The sequence below is a fragment of the Mauremys reevesii genome, linkage group 7 (genome assembly GCF_016161935.1).
Source record: "Mauremys reevesii isolate NIE-2019 linkage group 7, ASM1616193v1, whole genome shotgun sequence".
Taxonomy (NCBI): domain Eukaryota; kingdom Metazoa; phylum Chordata; order Testudines; family Geoemydidae; genus Mauremys; species Mauremys reevesii.
This window is the reverse complement of record NC_052629.1, coordinates 84,629,275-84,650,880: the sequence shown is the minus strand read 5'-3', so window position 1 is coordinate 84,650,880 and position 21,606 is coordinate 84,629,275. Positions and strand designations below refer to the sequence as shown.

The 21,606-nt window shown below is 41.4% G+C and overlaps 1 protein-coding gene and 1 long non-coding RNA gene across 3 annotated transcripts in view; one reads left to right on the top strand and one right to left on the bottom strand.

The window, feature by feature from the left end:
* PFKFB4 (6-phosphofructo-2-kinase/fructose-2,6-biphosphatase 4) overlaps positions 1-21,606 on the top strand; it is a 128,042-nt gene that overhangs the window by 28,577 nt on the left and 77,859 nt on the right. The window lies entirely within an intron of this gene.
* LOC120409588 lies at positions 11,663-12,745 on the bottom strand. Its single transcript, XR_005601361.1, has 3 exons — positions 12,712-12,745; positions 12,016-12,094; positions 11,663-11,734 (listed from the first exon to the last, which is right to left on the bottom strand). It is a non-coding gene; the product is annotated as an uncharacterized LOC120409588 (long non-coding RNA).

Below are 21,606 nucleotides of genomic sequence, written 5' to 3'. Positions count from 1 at the left end.
CATAATGGTGGAACGGTAGAATGTGCCTTTGGACGTTTAAACGCTCGCTGGCACAGTTTGCAGTAGGTTAGACCTCACGAAACCAATATTCCTATTGTTATTACTGCTTGCTGTGTGCTCCACAATATCTGTGAGAGTAAGGGGGAGACATTTATGGTGGGGTCGGAGGTTGAGGCAAATCGCCTGGCTGCTGATTATACGCAGCCAGACACCAGGGTGGTTAGAAGAGCACAGCAGGGTGCGCTGTGCATGAGAGAAGCTTTGAAAATCAGTTTCATGACTGGCCAGGCTATGGTGTGAAAGTTCTGTTTGTTTCTCCTTGATGAAAACCCGCCCCCTTGGTTCACTCTACTACCCTCTAAGCCAACTGCCCTCCCCTCCCCCTTTGATCTCCGCATGCGGAGGCAATAAAGTCGTTGTAGTTTCAAATTCATGCATTCTTTATTAATTCGTCAAACTAATGGGGGGATAACTGCCAAGGTAGCCCAGGAGGGGTGGGGGAAGAGGGAAGCACAAGGGTGGGGTAGTTGTAGGGGCACCCCCTAGAATGGCATGCAGCTCATCATAGAAGCGGCATGTCTGGGGCTCTGATCCAGAGTGGCCGTTAGCCTCTCTGGTTCTTTGGTAGGCTTCACGCAGCACTGCTGCGGGTCCCTGTTATAACCTCTGTCCTGCATGCCCTTGGAGATTTTTTTCAAATATTCCGGCATTCCGTCTTTTGGAATGGATTTCTGATAGCACGGATTCGCCACCCCATACAGCGATCAGATTCAGTACCTCCCGTTCGGTCCATGCTGGAGTTCTTTTGCAGTTCTGGGACTCCATGGTCACCTGTGCTGATCAGCTCGCCATGCTGGCCAAACAGGAAATGAAATTCAAAAGTTTGCGGGGCTTTTTCTGTCTACCTGGCCAGTGCATCTAAGTTGAAAGTGCTGTCCAGAGCAGTTACAATGGAGCACTCTGGGATAGCTCCCGGAGGCCAATACCATCGAATTGCATCCACACTACCCCAAATTTGACCCAGCAGGGTCGATTTCAGCGCTAATCCCCTCGTCAGGGAGGAGTATAGAAATCTATTTTAAGAGCCCTTCAAGTCGACAAAAATGGCTTCGTTGGGTGGACGGCTGCAGGGTTAAATTGATCTAACGCTGCTAAATTCGACCTAAACTCGTAGTGTAGACCAGGGCTAAGGTGCCACAAGTACTCCTGTTCTTTTTCCTACTCTGTCTCATTGTTTGACTTTTTCCCCTTTCTGTTCTCTCTTTATATCTTATCTTATCTCCTGGCTATCAAATCCATTCACATGGCTTCAACTTCCATTCTATTCTAATGACTCCCAGATTTAGAGTCCATCCTGGTCTGTCTCCTTCCATCCAGTCCTGCATCTTGCACTGTCTCTTCAGCATCTTTTCTTGCATGTCCCATCATCAGATTTAACTTAAGGAGTTTGATTTCAGACATATTATCTTCCTTCCTAAATCCTCCCCACTCTGCTTCCTTCTCTCTGGCATTCAGATCTCCGATCTGGGGATTATTCTTCACTCTTCCCTTTAGCTTGCTCCACACATCCAGGCCATTTCAGAGTCCTGCATCTTCTTCCTCCTCCTCATGTTCCCTTTCTTGCATACTCCAGCATATTCTCTCTCTTAGGCCCACGTTATAGTCTTTCTAGCATCCTTAAAGCCCACATTATCATTTTCAGTCCATGCAAAAGCCCTCTTCCTTGCTTTTGTTTTGGTCGTGTCACTCCCCGTCTGAATCCCTCCAGTTGTGCCTCGTCGACTATTGCATCCCGTTCCAGCTTCTTGTTACCCTTAAAGCTTTATATAATTCTGTCCCTTCCTTCTTATATGAACTTGTCCTTTTATGCATCATACTCTGCTCTTTCAGTATGTCCACCCTTGACTGCCTCAATCATTTCTATACTTTTTTCAGTGCTACCCCCCTTTGTATGGTATGGTATCCTAAGACTCTACTCTCTGTATATTAAAAGTCCTCCTTAAAGATCTATTTCTGCCATGCTGACTACATTAAATCTTGACATACATATTAAGTAAAAAGCAGCATACTTTACTTCCAGTTTCCCCTCAGCTCAGTTTACTTCCCTGCCTGTTCCTAGATTGTCATCTCCTTGGGGAGCTTGTTGGTCTGGAAAGTATCAAATACATAACACACCACCACCATAAGTGATTCGAATTCTAACTCCGGAAGCAATGCAAAATTCTTTATTTTCAAATTGGATTTAATAGCAATTGTAAAATGGATGCACTTTATCAACTTTCTTTCATTTGGAGAAGACCTACAGATGGAATGTTACTATAAAAGGAGGAATGTGCCTCCTTCTGGACGTGCATGCAGTCTGTATTCTTGGTTTAGATGTGTTCACTCTTAAATTAATTTTTTTTGGTGAACCAGAATGCCGCTTAGGCCACATTTCCTTCCTCCTGAAGCTTTTTCCCCTAATTAGTCACAATTCATTTTAATAAAGGAGCATGTCTTATACTGTAAAAACAAACAAACAAACAAAAAACCCTTTGTGAATTGGTTGACTAGAATTGGAGTGTATATTATGGTATCAGGACTTCAGGTATCCGTTGCATGACCCAAGAGCTAGGATTCAACTTCGGTCTTTGGTAATTCATAAATAGTAGATTTACCAGGTGAGCTAAAATCAAGTGTTTGGGAGGTACGTTAAGTGTGTTACATTTGGAAGTTAGTCTGCTATTTGATAACTCCAAGAAGCACGTACTGAAATGTTTTATATTTTCTGCACAAACAGCTTTTCTGGTTTGAAAGAATCTTACTGAAGCCTGGTGCAGGTCTTAGACTGTTACAGAGATGTTTATTTGTGATGTCACAGAAGAGGTATAATTGAACAGAGATTAAAGAGAATCATTTCTAGGAATCCTTTCCCTTGACTTGGTACTGTATGACACTTTGATTAAGAAACTAGAACAATATAACATAGCACATGATATAAGGCCTGATCCCACTACATGTAACATAGCACACATTAAATGGATGAAAAAGTGGCTGTTAGGCCTCAAAATATAATTGTAAATGGGGACTCATGAAGGGTGTGTGTTTTTAGTAGGGTCTTGCAAGGATCAGTTGTTGGCCTCATGCTGTTTAGCATTTTTAATAATGACCTGGAAGAAAACATAAAATCATCACCAATAAAGTTTGCCAATGACACAAAGACAGTGGAACTGAAAAATAATGAAGAGGACAGATCAGTGATACAGAGTGATCTGGATCACTTGGTAAGCTGGGCACAAGTAAATAATAAGCATTTTAATATGGCCAAATGGAAAGTCATACATCTAGAAACAAAGGATGTTGGCCATACTTACAGGATGGGGAACTATCCTAGAAAGCAATGACTCTGAAAAAGATTTGGGGGTTGTGGTGGACAGTCAGCTGAACAGGAGCTCCCAGTGCGATGCTGTGGCCGAAAGGGCTAATGTGATCCTTGCATGTATAAACAAGGGAATCTCAAGTAGGAGTAGAGGTTATTTTACCTCTGTATTTGGCACTGATGTGACTGTTTCTGGAATACTGTGGCCAGTTCTGGTGTGCACAATCTAAAGATGCTGATAAATTGGAGAGGATTCAGAGAAGAACCACAACAATGATTAAAGGATTAGAAAACATGCCTTATAGTGACACACAAAGAGCTCAATCTATTTAGTTTAACAAAGAGACGGCTTAAGGAGTGACTTGATTACAGTCCTTAAATGTCTGCATGGGGAACAAAAAATTGATGATAAAGGGCCTTTAAGGCTATGTCTGCACAGCAAAGAAAAACCCATGGCAGGCCCATGCCAGCCAACTTAGGACTTGAGCTGCAGGGCTGTTTCATGGCTGTATAGACGTCCGGGCTCGAGCTGGAATCTGAGCTCTAGGACTCTGCAGGGTGGGAGGGTCCTAGAGCTTGGGCTCAAGCCCAAGCATGGAAGTCTACACATACATAAAACTTGCCCTGAAGCCCAAGCCCTGTGAGCCTGAGTTGGCTGGCAAGGGATAGGTTTTTCTTTGCTGTGTAGACATACCTTTAGTTAAGCAGAGAAAGGTATAACACTATTCAAAATCTGGAAGTTGAAACTAGACAAATTCAGCCAAGAAATAGTGCATACATTTATTATGTTCAGAGCAATTATCCATTGGAACAATTTGCCAAGAGTCATGGTGGATTCTCCATCACTGGTAATTTTTAAATCAAGATTGGATGTTTTTCTAATTATGGGGAAGTTCTATGGGCTGTGTTGTACAGGAAGTCAGACTAGATGATAACAATGGTCCCTTCTGGCCTTGCAATCTATGAATCTTGTGGCCTGTCAACCCGAAGGCTTTCATTGCTGGTAAAGCCAATGGGGTTGAGCAGTAGGAAGTTTAAAAAATATTTTTTTTAAAAATATGTAGAAGAACCCACTGTGTATTCAGAGTGTAGAGTGCAGATTTTAATAACTATCCTAATCTCTTAATTCTAGCTGAAGTGAAAAAAGTATTATTTAAATTTTGGCTGATGTGTGATTTTTAAGCCCAGTTTCCATTTAGGACGGACTTGTCTCATCACAACCTTTTCAACAATAATGTCCAGAAATAGAAGATTTAGGTATAGGATAATATTTGGCCTGATGGTTAATGATGGTTTCTTGATCAGTCTGTATAAGTGATTCCTCTAAGGCATGTATAGACAATCCCAATCAATAATTGACTCAGTGCTTCTTCCTCAGTAAGGAGGGACAGAAGTCCAAAGAATAGGCTGTAGAATGAAGTGCTGCCAGCCTGCAATATCTCAGCGAGTGATACATGCCAAGATGCAAATGGAGAAAAAATAGGATATTAAAAACACTCTGATTCTTGCTATGTCAAAACTTTGAGGGAGTGATTTTTTTAACAGGTGTTTTCACAGATTTTGATCACCAAAGAAGTTACTAACAGGAATGATAGATATGTACAAATGATTTACGTTAAGTAGCTATAAATATAGGCCCCGTTTTACAAATACTATCCAGACTATATAGTGGCTAGTATTTGCAGGATGGGACCCAATACGATTGAAAACTGTGCAACTGAACAGCAGCAGCAGCAGTAAAACTGAGCTGCCCTCTTCTCTGCTCACCTTAGAGATGTGAACTTGATATAACTGGACGTTGATTCTTTTTCTGTAATAGCAGTTGATGTTCAGAAAAGTAGAGTACTGTGTTGGCCTTATGTGCCAGGTGTAAATATTTATGTTGAATTTGTTTTTCAAACTGACAGTTTCACATTCCTTTTTACAATCTGTATTGTAAAATCCTAAGTGTATTTGGAAAAAAATGATTAATCAAAATAAAAACCTGTGAGTGTAATAGAAAATATAACTCTTGTTTTTGCAATGGTACAAAATATACAAAGTGTTATGAGTACAACTTGTTGTGTTGTTAGATGAGGTCATGACATCTTGTAAGTGGAGTGCTGGAAACAACAGACACATCATGCAAGGTTCTGTGTAGAACATACAATGGAGTCTGACTCGAGGATTTTTCACGTATATGAATCAGATCTTTTTGAATGCCATTTCTTGTGGGTGCTGACGTTTGTCCCTTGTTCATACTAATCTGTGGTACATTCAGCATTGGATTTTCAAAGGAGCCTCAGGGAGTTACATATCCAGTCGTATTCAGTTTCAATAGGAGTTAGGCACCCAGTTCTCTTAGGCTACTTTGAAAGTCCCAGCTTCAGTTGTTAGAAACAGATTGTCAACAAAAGCAATTACTTCGAAAGTTAGGAAATAATTCACAACTCTTGGGTTTGTAGATGAAATATGTTAAGTTGTGGTAAAACTGATTACGGCTACAAATTGCCTAATGATGCTAATATGGCTAGTAGAACTTGTTTTGTATCTTTGAAAGAATTAGTCTCCAATTGCATGTGCCTGGTTTGGGAACTCACTTGTCTATGGATCTGGATGGTAATGCTCTTTCAGTGAGAATTATCAAAGGGGCTGGAGAGGAGTCTTGCTCATATCCAGTTGTTGTTTTTACAGTAGAGTTCTGTTATGTTAAATCCAAGGACAGAATTTAAATTTTAAATTGCAGAGTTCAGTCCACTTATAGTAGAAAAAGTTAAAGGGGTCACAGGGACCAGAGTCTAATGATAAAACATTTAATTATGCTGTGGGAGATGTGGGGGAAGGGAAAAAGTTATTTGCTCAATATTAATAGCAGGAATTGGAGATTTCCTCAGCTGAGATTCCTTATCATATATAGAAACAGATTAACGATTTCTAAAATATAACTTGTATTAACATTTTTGGTATTACTTTCAGATAACTTGTTCACAAGTGAGAACTCTCAGTGATTAGATATTTGTCAGTGACGTATTAAACTGTGAGAAGTTGGGCTAGTAAATAATACAATAATATTCTAATAGTTGTCACACTCTTGATTAGTAACAGATGAACTGTGAGCTAGTTCTACAGTTTCTTTTTCTTTGTAGATCTTTTTGCGTCTGGACAAACTAGGAGAAATCCTCTTGTTGAACAGGCTGAGAGTGTAGGCAAGTGAACTGCAGTTATTTCACTGCCCTCCACAAAAGCTGCTGACCTTAGCTTATAAATGCTGACTGACCTCTGTGACTGAAAGAAGGTTGAAAATAGCATCCGACCTTCACTTCCCTGTAAATGCCAATGAAATGCAGAAGAAATAGATGATCCACCCACCCTATTATTTTATATTAAGCAACTGGACAGAGAGCCAGATTTTTTTTGTTGGGACGAGAGGGTGGAAAAGTTAAGCCCCATCAAAATATCTCAGCCCTGCAGCAGACATCAGTGTGAAAAACCAAAATGCTGCTCATGCTAGATCTTTTTACCAGTGGATCAGATGCAAATTTAAAATCATCTTTATAAACAAAACAAATTTCCTCAGCTAAACTAAGTCCCAGCATTTCTTTGTTTTGTTTCAGAAAAGTAAATGAATGTTCTCCTTTCTGGTCAGCAGGAAATCCAGTCAAATGGAGTCCAAGTTCTGATTTGATTTTTCTACAAGTTCCATATGCCTTTCCACCTTTTTAAAGTGTTTTATTTTATGTTTAGAAGTAATAACCACTGTGTTTGGGGTGTGTATAGGGACCTTGTCTTCATATCAGTCCATAAAGCACCTAGATATAAAATCTGGGGGCTTGCCACAAAAAATATCAACTTCCATTCTAGTGCAGACCTTCTATTTCACATAAGAGATGGTCTCTTCCCTGAAGAGGTAACAGTCTCAATGGAAAAAAATCAAAGGGTAGGGTGAAGGATACAGCATAGAGTTTGTACATAGAGTTTGATACAGCATAGAGCAACAGAATGGTTTGCAAATACTATCTTTATTCAATTTTTGGGGGAGTTGTTAATTCTTTAGGTAAAGTTTAGTTAGGAGGGGATTAGCTATATTTTCTGACTCCATTATGATAATACTCTGCTCTTCTGCAGTTCCTTCTATACAAGGATCTCAAAACAGTTTGTCAACAACTAAGCCTTCTTTGAGTGATGGTCCCTATGTGTATTCCACAAGTGGGTATGCATGCATACTTTGCGCCTGAGTCTGGAATTTTTTTACAAGCAGTGTCCATTGGCCTGCACATCCCCCCCCAGCTCTCCTTGTGCTCCAAACTAAGGGCATAAAGGGTGGTGTGACTGACACTTCTCCAGTGCCTTCTTGTTGCTGAGTTGGAATCTTTAGTGTCCTCAGTTCCTTTCTACGGGATCATTTTTGTAAAGATATTGTATATAGTGAATTTTTTAGTAGTTTTTATAGTATAGTCTAGCATAGTATAGATAGTGTTTTTCTCCCCTTTTTCCCCCCACACCCGGTGACTTTTTTCCCCTAATTGAGAAGTCTGGCATTATGCCCTTGCTTCTTTTCTGTCAGCCATGAACATCAAAGTTGCCTCTGTGACCTGGCTGAGGCTTGCATCTCTGCTAAGTGAAGCATCTTGCTCTCCCCCCCACCCCCGAACTTGTGAGGGTTGGGAACTGAGACTTAGAAAATATCATCTGATGGAGAAGGCAGTGAGACCCCAATCATATCTGGCTTGGGGACCCCCCTCTCCCTCCATACATCAGTTTCAGCAAGCAAGCAGTCCCTTTCCAAGTACTAATTTGGGAATGGAGGCTAAGACTGGTAAGCCTTAGGAAAAGGCTTTACAGAAGAGTAGGGGCACTCTCATAAGCATATGGACAAATCATCTTTGTCTACAACTTCCCCGAAGAGAGAGGATCCCTCACCAACCCCATCAGTCGGGAGTGCCTGTGCACGTGGGCACTAGGGACCTACGTCAGAGTAAATCTTGGCAGGAGGAGGCAACGTATGGATCCAAGGGTTCCGATGTCAGCTTTGATGGTGAAGTCTCAAGATAAAGAGCTCCTGGTGCGCCCATCCACTTCTAGAGCTGATGCAGTACTGATGGCACTTTCTGGGACTCTATTGCTAACTTCCATGGTGACCAAGAAAGGTCCATCTCTGACAGCTCCGTCAATGGACTCGTACCATACAGCGGTCTAAAAACAATGTCTCCTTGGAGGATATCTTTGCTCTTCCCTATCTGCATTCATCCCTCCTATCAGGATTGTCTCTATTCCATTGTTACACTGAAGAAGAGACTGTCCCAAAGGTCCAGTGTCGTTCTCCCGTCTCACCTGCCAACCTCAAGGTGCAGCCATCGGCACTGTCTGTTCTCATAGTAGTATAGGATCCAACTTTCTTTTTCGATGAAGCAGAGGCCCCTCAGAAGTCTTTGCGGTATCAGGTGGAGGTGACATAGGACAAGCCCCAGAAGATCAGGCTTTTGGCCTCTAACCAAACATGACTGGCCAAGAAACAGATGGTACCCTGTCCCATGTGGTCCTCACCTGCCAGTTGAGGCATCTTACTGCCTATATCAGGGGCGAGGAGGAGAGAGTCCAACCTAGACACCCAGGATCGGAACATGAGCTGTATTTGCCATTGCCTGGCCATCCACAACTGGCCCCATTGGAATATTTGGAGGAGGATGAGCTGATCCAAAGGTTTTGACAGTCCTGGGAGAAATTTCTTCATCACCAGATGAAGCAGTTACTCCTTCTCTGTCTCTGCTAGAAGATTTTAAACAATATGAAGAACTCATGCGCAGAGTGGTGACAGAGCTACAGATTCAGCTACAGGAGCCTCAGCACAGATTACTGGACATTCTGCAGCTTTCTGGTCCTAGTTAAGTTGTTGTCTCCACCAAGGGCATCTGGACCCAACAAAGACAGTTTGGCACGCTCCTGCTTCTTGTGCTCCCAGTTCTAAGAGACCTGAGAAGTGTTACTTTGTTCCATTAGCCACCACCTACTTCTTGGTGGTGCAGGTGGCTGCAGAGCAATCTAAGCAACAACACCCAAAGTCTGCTCCTTCTGATAAGGTACTCAAGTGGTTTGACCTCCTGTGGAGAAAGGTCTTCTCTTCCACCTCCCACCAGTTCAGGATTTTTAACTATCAGGCCCTTTTGGCCAAATTTGATTTCGTCAATTATGCTAAGTTTATGGATTTTAAGGACAGTCTCCCTGAGGAAGCTAGAACCCTCATTAAGGTGTATGAGGGCAGATTGGTGGCCAAGACTTCCTCCAGGCTGTGGTGGATGCAGCAGATACTGCATTTAGGGGGATGTATTTTTATGAGAAGAGACTCATGGCTACAATCCTCAGGTTTCCCTAGAGAGATGTAGAATACTATTCAAGATCTGTCCTTTGATCCAGTCAAGCTATTCCACAAGATGACAGATGAGTCTCTCCACTCCCTTGAGGACTTGGACCCATAGACAAGGGTGTAGGGCAAGACTGCCTCCTCAGCCTTTATATCACCAATGTCCCTAGGAGCCACCATGTAAAAGAGAGAGGGTTTATAAACCCAGGAACCCAGCCTCTGCAACATCCACTACCAAATTGTACTCTGACCCCCAGACAGTTTCTTTGGATGGCACTTTAGAGATTTGCGTTCTTTTATTGATGCTTCTTCATTCCCCTCCTCAGATATTTGAAAGACTCCTTGCCCAATTTGCCAAAAACTGGAGGGCCCTAACTACAGGCAAATGGTACAAGATGTCCAGAACCTGTGGGAGTTTAGAATACATGTTTACTAGTGGTCTGTTGTGCCTTCAGTGCCTTCCTCCCACTCATCCAATCCAAACATGTCCAAATAATGTTGGACAACATGACAAAAATATAATATATAATCAAGCAGGGGACAACAAGATCTCTGCCTCTATGCATAGAGGCAGTCACCCTCTGGACTTAAGGTTATGTGATGGCTGATGCACCATCAGCAGCATACTTACCTGGGGTGCAAAACTCCCTAACAGACAGCCTGAATAGACATTTTCCCACAAATCACAAGTGGAGGATTCACAATTTGGTTCTTGACAATATATTTGCCCAATGGGGAATGCCGAGCTGGAACCTTTTCATCTTGCGGGTGAACAGGAAATTTCCTTTGTACTGCAAGGCTCAATGGTAGATGCCCTCCTGATGTCATGGAAGGATCACCTGGAGTATGCCTTCCCTCCCAATTTATTGATACCAGAAGTTCTACAAAGATCCACCAAGACCAAGTTCGGGTCATCCCGATTGTGTTCAACTGGCCCAGATACTTCTGGTTTTGCAGATCTACTTAAGCTCTTGCTTTGACCACCCATGAATATGACCCCATTTCTGGACCTTCTAACACAGCACAGGGGCAGGTTCAGGCACACCTGTCTGGGACCGTTGCAACTCAGAGCCTGTTATTTGGGTAGGCATTGGAAATAGAGCACTCATGTTCCAGAAGGATGCAATCTAAACCAAAGCAGAAAGAATTCTATGAGGAGCTGTTACTCAGCAAAATGGAAACACTTCTCCCCTTGTCTTCAGAATCTGCTGGGATCCCTGCTATCTTCGAGTATATACTTAATCTGAAGTTTTTGGGTCTCATGCTCAGTTCTCTGTGAGTGCACTTAGCAACAATCAATGCTTTTCGTCCTCCGATAGGTCACCATATGTTCTTCAGTCACCTGTTGCAGCTAGATTTCTGAAGGGGCTTCTCAGATTGTTTCCTCCATTGGTGAAGTTTGCATGTCAGTGGGACCTCAATTTTGTTTGATCGTCTCTCTCTAAATCTCCCTTTGAGCCTCTAACCATGTGTTCTATGGCCCATCTGTCTGTGCAGGTGGCCTTTCTAACAGCTATAATATCAGCCAGAATAGTCAGTGAGCTGGGGGTGTTTATGGTTTACCTGATATATATTACCTTCTATAAGAAAAGGTCTCATGCTCCCACCCCAACTTAATCCCTAAAGTAGTTTCTGAGATTCATACGAGTCAGGTAATTTTTTTTCTCAACTGCATGCCTTGGAGGTAGAGAGAAGTATGTGTTCTCTGGATATCCAAAAGGTCTTTGGGCTTTTATCTACAAAAGACATTAGAAAGATACCTAAGCTAGTTGTTTCCATAGCAGAGCAATTAAGGAGTCAAGCTGTATTGGTGCAGAGACTTCCTAAATGGATCTCGGTTGTATTACCCTTTATCAACTAGCTTGCATATCCCCCACCCCCAGAAGAGGTGTGGGCTCATTTCCATTGGAGGGTAAGCTGCTTCATCTTCATCTCTGAGAGACATACCTCTACTAGAGATAGGTTGAGCAGTTGCTTGAAGTTCTTTGTATGCCTTCATGAGATGTTCACTCTGATCCAGTTGTCCACTGTGGCTACAGCTGCGGAGACAGCAGTACTACAGTTAGCTATCACTTTGATATCCTCACATCCAACTCCGGTTTGCAGAGATGACCCGTGCTTGCTGACTTTGGCGGGTGAGAGGTCAGCTTTAGCATGCTCAGTCCATGCGAGCCAAGTAGCAAATCTGAGGGGAGGGGCATGTGACCCCGCATGCCCCCCCACGTCGCCTCTGCCTGTTTGATTACTGCTTGTTAATCTTCCAGGTGTGAAATACACATAGGGACCATGACTGGAAAAATAAGAAATGGAGGTTACTCACCTGGAGATTCTTTGAGATGCGTGGTCCTGTCTGTATTCCTCTACCCTCCCTTCATCCCTTCTGCTGCGGATTGTTTGGGCTGCAGTAATAATGGTAAATTGTAGAGGCGTTTACCCGCACCACCCTTTATGCCCTCGGTTTGGAATACAAGGAGAGCTACAGTACATGTGTGGACCAATGGACACTGCTTGTAAAAATCAAAAAGAGAAACAAGCACACCACTCCACTCAGGACTCAGGCATATGGTGCACATACGTACCCACAGGTGGAAAACAGATAGGGACTACACACCTTGAAGACCCTCCAGTTACAGGTAAGTAACCTCCATTACTACTACTTTTTTGTGATGGCATCTTACTTTTCATTTAGTCAAGATGCTGTAAATTTAAGGAGTAAACAGAGCAGATGCTGAAAATATGAAATAATTTGTAAATTAAAAAAATTTCAAGTGGGGTTAACACAGGTAAGGATTTGTTTAAAATGCTATAAATTTTTTTTCTTCAGTGTTTCTTTAACTGTATCTTGGGGCAAAAATTGGTCCTGCTAGTGAAGGCAGGGGGCTGGACTCGATGACCTTTCAAGGTCCCTTCCAGTTCTAGGAGATTGGTATATCTCCAATTATTACCTTTTTATTAATACCTTCCACACAAGCAAAACCAAACTGTGAATTGTGCAGAGCTGTTGTATCAAACTTACCTTAAGAGAACAGAATATTAATAAGAACATTTTCCAGGACATGGGAGTCAACACTGTTGTCATTTTAATCTGCCCAGAAAAGATGATGGAAACATCACAGTGACTAGGAGATTCCTCCTTTCCCCCTGCCTCTTCCTCCTCAAATATTCTGAATGCTTTTAAGCATCAGGTCTTCTGACTTGCATCACAATTTCCAAACAGTTGAATCCACTTGCAAGTGAAACTGACAGTGCTGTATCATAATTCCAGGAAGGACAAAGAATGTTGTAAATGTTTCACAACACACCCACAGAGAGCCCAGAGATTGCGTAATTTAGTACGTGCTGTTGCTGTAGTAACATCATTGGTTGCTACCAGAACAAGGCATAGACATGACAGTCCTCAATAGATTTACCATGTTGGAAATGGAGGGTGTTTTCAGTTACACCTCTGGGTCATTTAAAGAAATTGGGTAAGCTCTGTAGATGCTGTGTCATTTCTCTTTACTGTATGTTGGTACTTCTCTGTATGAATATCCCCAGAGACAGACAGGTGCACACATTTCCCACACCCCCATATTTAGTTTGAATTCCCAAGTCTGTACAAAGTTAGTTACAGGATTTAAACACTTAAATTTTCAGAAACGTACACAATGAAATTATTTTAATCAGCATGTGCATCGGTCTACCCTTACCCTATAATTGGCAGGTTTAAAACAGAAATTGTTAAAGATATTGTGCTAGACACTCATCTGGAGAAAATGGAAATCAGTTGAGGATCTGGACCATTGTTTCCTCATTGTGTATGAGGTTATTATAATGTTGTATTGGGTTGTTTTTTTGTGTGTGGGAGGGTGTTGCCTGACTAGTTTGCAAAATAGCTGTTATTCTAACAATATTGCAACTCTAAAGGAAGAGGAGATGAGCTAAAGTGGACCAGCATAGGCCTGTACACTATCTTAGGCCACTGTAAACATTAAAACTAGGGTATTTTTACATGAGTGCATCAGCAGCTAATTGGTGTACTTCCCCATCCCCCCACTCCCAATATTATTTTGTTCTGTTTCCGTATAAGTGGTATTTCATACAACTCTCTGAACCTGGTTAACCTGATTGACTGACTTCTTCATATATTAAAAGAGGGGGGAGTAAAGCTTCACTTAAGATCAAGCTTCTGAGAATGGGTTTGGGTTTACATAAGGGTATCAAAGGAGGAAATGATTGTGATAGTAGAGCAATGAATGACTGTTCATCTCTTTAGCAAATGAAAATATTCTTTGCTGTGTTGTGTTTCAACCATTTGGCTGTGCTTGGGATTCTTATAGTGCCCTACCAAATTTTAGTCAATTTCATGGTCATAGGATTTTTAAAATAGCATGTTTCATGATTTCAGATATTTAATTCTGAAATTTCACTATGTTGTAACTGTAGGGGTCCTGATACAAAAGGTGGGTTGTGGGGGGACAGTGCAAAGTTATTGTGTGTGTAGGGGTTGTGGTCATGGTATTGCCATCCTTGCTTCTGTGCTGCCTTCAGAGCTGGATGCCTGTCCAGCACTGCCGCTTTCCAGCCACCCAGCCCTGAAGGCAGCACAGAAGCAAGGATGTTAATACCACAACCCTCCTACAATATCCTGGCAACCCCCTTTTGGGTCGGGGTCCCTAGTTTGAGAAATGCTGGTCTCCTCCGTGAAATCTGTGTAGTGTAGGATAAAAGTCACAAAAGACCAGATTTCACGGAGGAGACCAGATTTCATGGTCTGTGACACATTTTTCACAACTGTGAATTTGGTAGGGCCCTACTCATATAATATGTAGGCTGTTGTGATATTACTCTTCTCTGATAAGATGTACGCCAATCATATTAATTAATTTATAATGCTATCTTATAGATTCTGTGTGCTCCTAGAGAGGCATGTGCTCCAAATGGGCATTTCCAATGTGTATTAGCATAATTTTCTTCTGTAATAACACTAAGCAAATCTTCAAAACTGTAGATGCAGCGAGTATTCCAGTATCCAGTTAGCATTATCTCAGATCATCACTATGTAATTTATTATTCTGCACCTAACTGTGAGAATCAACCCAGACATTCACAAATGCTCCTCTAAGGGCTACACATCCATGGCTTGTAATTCATTGTCTGGGCAAGATGGGTTGGGATGTTTCAGTGAATGATTCTGGGAAACAACATAAATGCAAATTCATTGGGTATTTACTTTCTCTCCCACAAAAGAGATGTTGGGATGAGGTAACTGGATGACTAAACCCTATCAGTTCTTTTACTTCATCAGATGAGTTTTATTAATACAGATGTGAATTAGTTTCTCACTTGATGTACTTGCTAACAGTGCAGACTGAGAACTAGAACACTATCTTGCATTCAAATTGTCTGAAAACTGAGGGGATTTAGTTGTGTGAAGCAGTACTATAACACAGGTTGGGGAATCTCTCCCTACATTATGCATTTGCACAGCTTTGTTTATGTGTAGGGTCTAACCTGCTACTTTATTTCTGATTTGTTTAGCACTGAACAGAATTTTTTTAATTGTTGCTCATTCTCAATGAATTTGTCTTGTTGATTCACCTCTGCAATAGTCTGGCCTACAACTAGGAAACTTAACCATAAAGTGTACATTTTAAAAATGAAACCATTTTTTAAAAAAGTATAAATTACGAAAAGCTTATTTTTTCATACAGTGACTCATGTCTGGCTTTTGATGTTCATGTGTTAACATGAACCAACCTTTGAAATAAAGATAATTGTGCTGCCAACACATGGAGGTTTCTCTCTCTCTAGATAATCATAGAAGACATAATAAAGAACTAATGGTAGCAATATTACACTCACTTGCTTAAAACAGAATATTATATTAAGGGTCTGATTGTTAAAGGTGCTCAGGATCCTAAGTTTCCACACCCTTCAGTGTGGATAAGGGCCTGATGCATGACTCCCATTAACTTCAGTTGGCTTTGAAGAAACTTCCAGGGGTAAGGTCATAAGGTGACCCAGCTGAATTGCTTACCTTCCCCTATATTTTGCCGTGATGGTAGTTCTGGATGCTTAAAGTGTTGGGATACTTTGTTTTACTGTTCTCTCAATTCCAGTGGAGAGACTGTTGGGTAGTGTGGTGGGGTGAGACTCACTGGCACAGCGTCTCCTGCTGGTTGTCCTGGGAATTAGCTCTTCCAGTCTGGAGCGCCCTCTGCAGGCCTGTGTCTCGCCTGCTGCTGGCCCCCATGTTCCTCATGGACCTCTGTGCCACTCTACGTCAGGGTTCTGCCCCAGCAGTAAACCACAATCTTGGTTTTCCCACCCAGGGGAACTCCCAACGCTCTATCTCCACCTTGCCTCAGTGGCTACTGCTAGTCACTATCTAGCCCCTGCTCACTGGGGCTGACTGCAGGCTGTAAACCACTCATCATCGGCAAGAGGGGTTAGGACCTGCTGCCTTTGCCTATTCCCAGGCTGCCCCTCTGCAGCCCCAGTACCTTTGCAGCCTGGGGTTCTACTAGGCTGGAGCTCCCCAGCTCCCTCTGCCCTTCCCCAGTACTGCTCCACCCTAGGTACCCTGCTCAGCTCCCAGGCAGCTGGGTCCTTCTCTCTCAGAAACTAGAGAGAGTGTGTCTCCTTCCAAACCTGTGGTCAGCAACATAGTCAGCTTCCCCCAGCTGTTCTCACTCCCCTTATTTCTAGCCACAGCCCTCTCCAGGGCTGCTTTTAACCCCTTTTCTGCAGGAGTGGGGCAGCTGCCCCACTACAGGTAGAGATTGAGGGAGAGGAGGTTGGCCAATGGAGACTCCTGTGACTGTGGGGCTTGTTTCCGATCCTCTGTCCGTTCACACATCCGGGCAGAGTTCCTCTGGGCAGCGTCCACTGGCTCCCTTGATGCCTTCGAGGAGCAGTGGGCGCTGTCCGGGGTTCTCTGCTCGGTGTCCCCATCAGGCTCACTTCTTTTGACCCTCTGATCGCACTCCTGTCCCTCTTATTTTATCAGTTGTCCCCTGAACTCAGTTGGGTTTTCAGGTCCTGTGGATCCTCCCCTGAAGGGGGTGGGGGATCCTTTAGCAGGAGCCCGCCCGCTTCCCGGAACCCAATAGGTACAGGTAGGGATTGGGCTAAATAAGTGGAGGAACAAAGGAAGGCATTTCAAATGGTATGCAGATTAGGGCAGCAGAATGTTTGGGAAGAAGGGAAATAGTTATATAATCAAAACAATTGCAGAAATGGAACAAAGAAGACATGGACTGAACTTAAACTGTGTCACTTTGCTGCTTGTTGCATCCATTTCTCTCATTCCTCATTCTCTTCTTTTGAAGCTCTTGAGGGCACGGAACCTGTCTCATTCTCTGTGTGAATCTCTGTAATATGGTAATATCTAAATGGACCTTTATGTTTTTATATCATCTGAAAGATGGCATTTCCTTAAGTACAGTGTGCTTTGTCATTGTGCAAGAGTGTTGGTTCAGTGCTAACCCACAGGGAAGAGAGCCACGTATTGAATCACCAGTATCATTTCCTGCCTTCAGTTCCTGGGATTTACTTGGACTTCCCCTCCAAGCCCTAATCTGGCTCCTTACCTTATAAAACATGGCAACATAGCAAGGTTTAATGTAGTTGCATGTTTATTACTAAAGACATTTCCTGTTGGATTCTCTCTTTCGTGTTCAATCTTTTCAGCATCAGCATTCTCTCTGTGATTGTCTCCTTTGTTATCTTGGTTACCTTTCTCCTGCCTTGATGGAATGTTGTCATTCAGTTCACAGTTCTTGATCAGCAGCTGCTTCTACATCTGTGTTTGTGAGGTCCATTTGTGGTGATGCATTAGCCACATGCATCTCTTAAACAGGAGAGAGAAGAACATAATCTGGGCTCCCCATTTCTGCAAACATGGGTAAGAATGTTTCTTCCATGACGGAACCTTATGTGAAGATGTTGGTAAGGGGAGCATGTCTTTCCTCTGCCCCTGCTGACCTAGGTTGGACCTGGCAGATGGCTATCTAGAGATTGTGTTTTAAAGTTAAACACGGAAGGGTGGGTAACCTGATTTGTTATGTTTGTTTTGTGTGTAGTGGTTTTTGCACCTTGTCATTCTATCCCCAGATCCAAATATTGCAATTTAGAGAGTGCAATTTTCTCCATGCAAATTAAAAAAAATAATCTTTATCAATCACAATTTTCCTTTGAGAATGTTGTAGCATTGGCCAGTCAGAAGGATAGTGACTTATATTTTCATGCTGAGTATTGGCCAGCTAGCACACCCAAGGCAGTCAGCTGGCCATCTAAGGATCTGCCACAGCTTTGAGGAGCTGTTTGAGTTTTGTTTTACTAGTGAGGAACCATCAGAGATTTCCTTTGCTCCCTTGGCAGTATATGCAAATAATGTGGCTTAAAGGTAGGGCAGATCTTCAGCTAAGTAGTATGTTAGAGCATGCATTGAAGAACATGCTTATATTTGTAAATTTCTTTGAATACAAACATTATCTAATGCTATGTATGAATTATGTATTTTTATTTAATATCTCCCACATCCTTTAAAAAAAAATCTTGCATTATTTTACCTGTTTGAAGAGGCTCTTTTGGAATTTGGTTTCATATAATTTTTTAATATAAAATATTATCCTGGAGTTTTTATTTTCTTTTATTTTATTTTAAAGGTTCTGAAACTTGGACTCTTTTTCAGTTGAAATCTATGGAAATAAGTGCATTTCAGGAAAGGATTATTTAAACTAACTGCTGATACCCTGGTTTGAAAGTGAAAAATAAATCTGTCTTTAGTTGTTTTGGAAAGTAATGAGAATTTGAGTCTGTATTTTCACTAGGTACACACGTTTAGTGTGTTATCTCAAGTGTGTGTGTGTGTGTGTGTGTTTGAGGACAGTAAGATTTAAAGACATCAGGTATTCTGACCTCCTTTTCAAATTAGGTAACAAATGGTTGATACTGCAGGGATTCATTTTTTATTTGATCTTGTGACAGAGCAGAAAATGAATTGCTTCAGAGAAACAGAATTGCTCAGGCTAAATGTAATGAATAAACCTAATAAATTAGTATTTGACATTTTGAGAGACTGGCATACTCAGCCCCTCTCAGGATGAGTGTGTATAACAGTGATCATCTACTTTTGTCAGTAAATTGAACAGAATGGTAACATTTTTTTTTATTACATGAGTTTACTACTGCGATGGAATGGTTTAGAAAATTGAATGGGATTAATAGATTGTCTATGGGACTTACTTGGGTAAAGTCCAAAGGAATTGATTTGTCTTGTTTTCCAGGAAATAAGACTTGTATAATCCCATGTCTATTGTACTTGAAATTTGGTGTATTAAACACACAATGCTGTATGAACTAGGTAGTCATGGGAGACTTGGAATAAGTTCCAGTATCTGTGGCTGTTACATTTTAATGCTAACATTTTGTGAAGGTTTAAAAGGACTGAACTTGGTATCTTGTTGGCCCCAATGCTGCAAACAGTTACACACATGTAACCTCTAAAGTTACTCGCATTGAAATGTCTGCAGCATTGGGATTTAAGTAAATAAAATTCTCTTTCTCTGTCTCCCTCCCTCCCAATTATTGCCCCAGGTTTGGTTTGTGTCCAGTTTTCTGTCCTAAGTGAAACTAATTGTAAGTGACTTGTGAAGTGAAAACATGAAAGGAAGTAAAGATACCAACCAGTCGGAATTACATAGTTAAAATATTTCTTTAGAAAGCTAATCAGGTCAATTAGAAATCTGCTGATGAGACTGTCTTTTGTAGAGCATTAATGTGTTTATTAGTGTGGTGATGTTTTTATATAATGATGAGTTATGTGTCTTTGATTCTGAATCTCTCTCAAAGTGTTCGTGCAGCATCCACATGATACTGGTCTGTATGCTTAGGAACTACTTTTCTTAAAACGTTGTAACTGTTGTGCATAGAATATCAGAATATATGTTAATCTAATATAATTATACAGTTCAGGTTTGTGTTCTGATCCTCAGTTGGCAGCATATTAACAACCTTCAAAAGGCTTCTATGAATGTAGCATTTGGTCTGGAACCTTTATTAAAGTGTGTATATTATACAGCTATGTTTTATATTTAAAGAAATAGTCCAGCCTTATATGTAAAGCATTGAAAGACTGAAATATTCTGCAGGATGGTGTTGTTTTTTTTAAATAAAGTATAGAGCGCTAATGTAACATAACTTGGTTTGTCAGGTTCTGCTCCTTATGCACTCTTGCAAGATGAAAAAGTAGCAGTAGTGCCATCTGTTGGGCAGTGTTCTTCCCCAAATATTTTTTATAATATAATTTTTCCCATTTTCAGAACTCAAGTAATTGTTCACACTGCAATGCAAGCTGATCAGTAAAAAAATCATTTTTATATCTGGATATCTTAACACTTCCCTTACAAGAATAAAAGTTGATAATCTTTGGTGTGTGTGGGGGTGTGTGTGAGTGTAGATGTAATCTACTTAGCAATGTGTCACCCTCACATATAGGTTTCATCCTGGCTTTTATTCTCCTTGTCATTCTTAAGACATTTGCTTACCATACACACACTCTGTGTGTTCATGTGTGTAATTTCAAAAAAAACCTTCATTCCTGCAGTTTTGTCAATTATAACTTTTAAACTTGCCTCTAGACCAGTAGGTGGACTTCAAGGTCCCAATCCTGCATCCACCTAAACGTGCATATTTAAGCATGTGCTACTGAGCTTCTTGGTTAAGCACTTAGAGAAGTGTTCATAAGACTTGGGAAGTGCATTAGTGTGGGAGAAGTCAAGCTTTCATAAAACCAAATAGACTTTGCCCCATGTTTGGGTGAGAGCGGGAGTTTTACGATTCTATGTTTTCTTTGAATTTAAACAGAAAAAAGAAAAAAACCCACAGCCGTAAGGGAGAGGGTGAGAATACACTGGCAAAACCCCAGTGTCCTGGATGCTGATCTCTCTCAATAAAAACCAAAAATGGTTATAATCACTCATAGGAGTAAGCCATTTATAATGATGCCATTTCAATGTACAGCAGCATTGACATATTGGCTGTAGTACTATGACCATCCCCCAGCTTTTTAAGCATGTTTAGAGCTTATAACACTCCCATTATATTTCTTAAGACAGAAATGAGAACTGCATTTCAACCTGTGAGATATGTGCCATGGCAACAAGAATGACTTGCATTAGTTGACGGCCTTACACACCACTGCTGAATTGGCGCTCTTTTGTAAAGAGTTGTTAATGTAGCTTATCTATAACTGAGTGGTGGTTCTTGTTTGCAAATACCAAGTCAGATCACTACATGCCATAGTATTGCTACAAATGAGTTCTTTAAACTCAGCAAAACCTTGTTAAAATTCCTCATTCCTATAGTATCTTCATATGATGCTCAATGCTGACAATTATCACTGTTTCTGGTGGGTTTTTTCTTAAAGCCCTAGCTCTAGGACCCATGTTATGTCATTCAGATATCTTAGCTTTCACTTGGGGGGGGGGGGAAAAGAGTAAGTTTCTAGGCTCTCATGGTTGCAGAGAAAAGCTTGAAAATGCAAGTGAAAAATAATTAAAAAACTAAAGGCAAACAAAACCCCATAATTTATTGCCTTTTAAAAAAAATCATGATTTTTAAGCCAATTGATAACTTTCAGGGGGAAGGGTGCAGAGGCAGGCGGCACTAACTCCTGATTTTTGAACTCTGGGGATTGACTGTGCTGGTCCTGAGTCTCTATTCAGAATAGCTAATGGGGGTTTTGCTCCTCTACTTCTTCCTTTGGTATGTGTATTCACTGCTTTCCTTTTCCCTACTTCTCTGCAGCGTCATTTGAGCAACCAATATTGCATGGTATATATTGGAGGTGGTACTTGATGTGAAGGAGCTAGCAGGAAGGTATTGGTAAAAACAGTACAGTGATGTAATTATTGTAATGTAATTA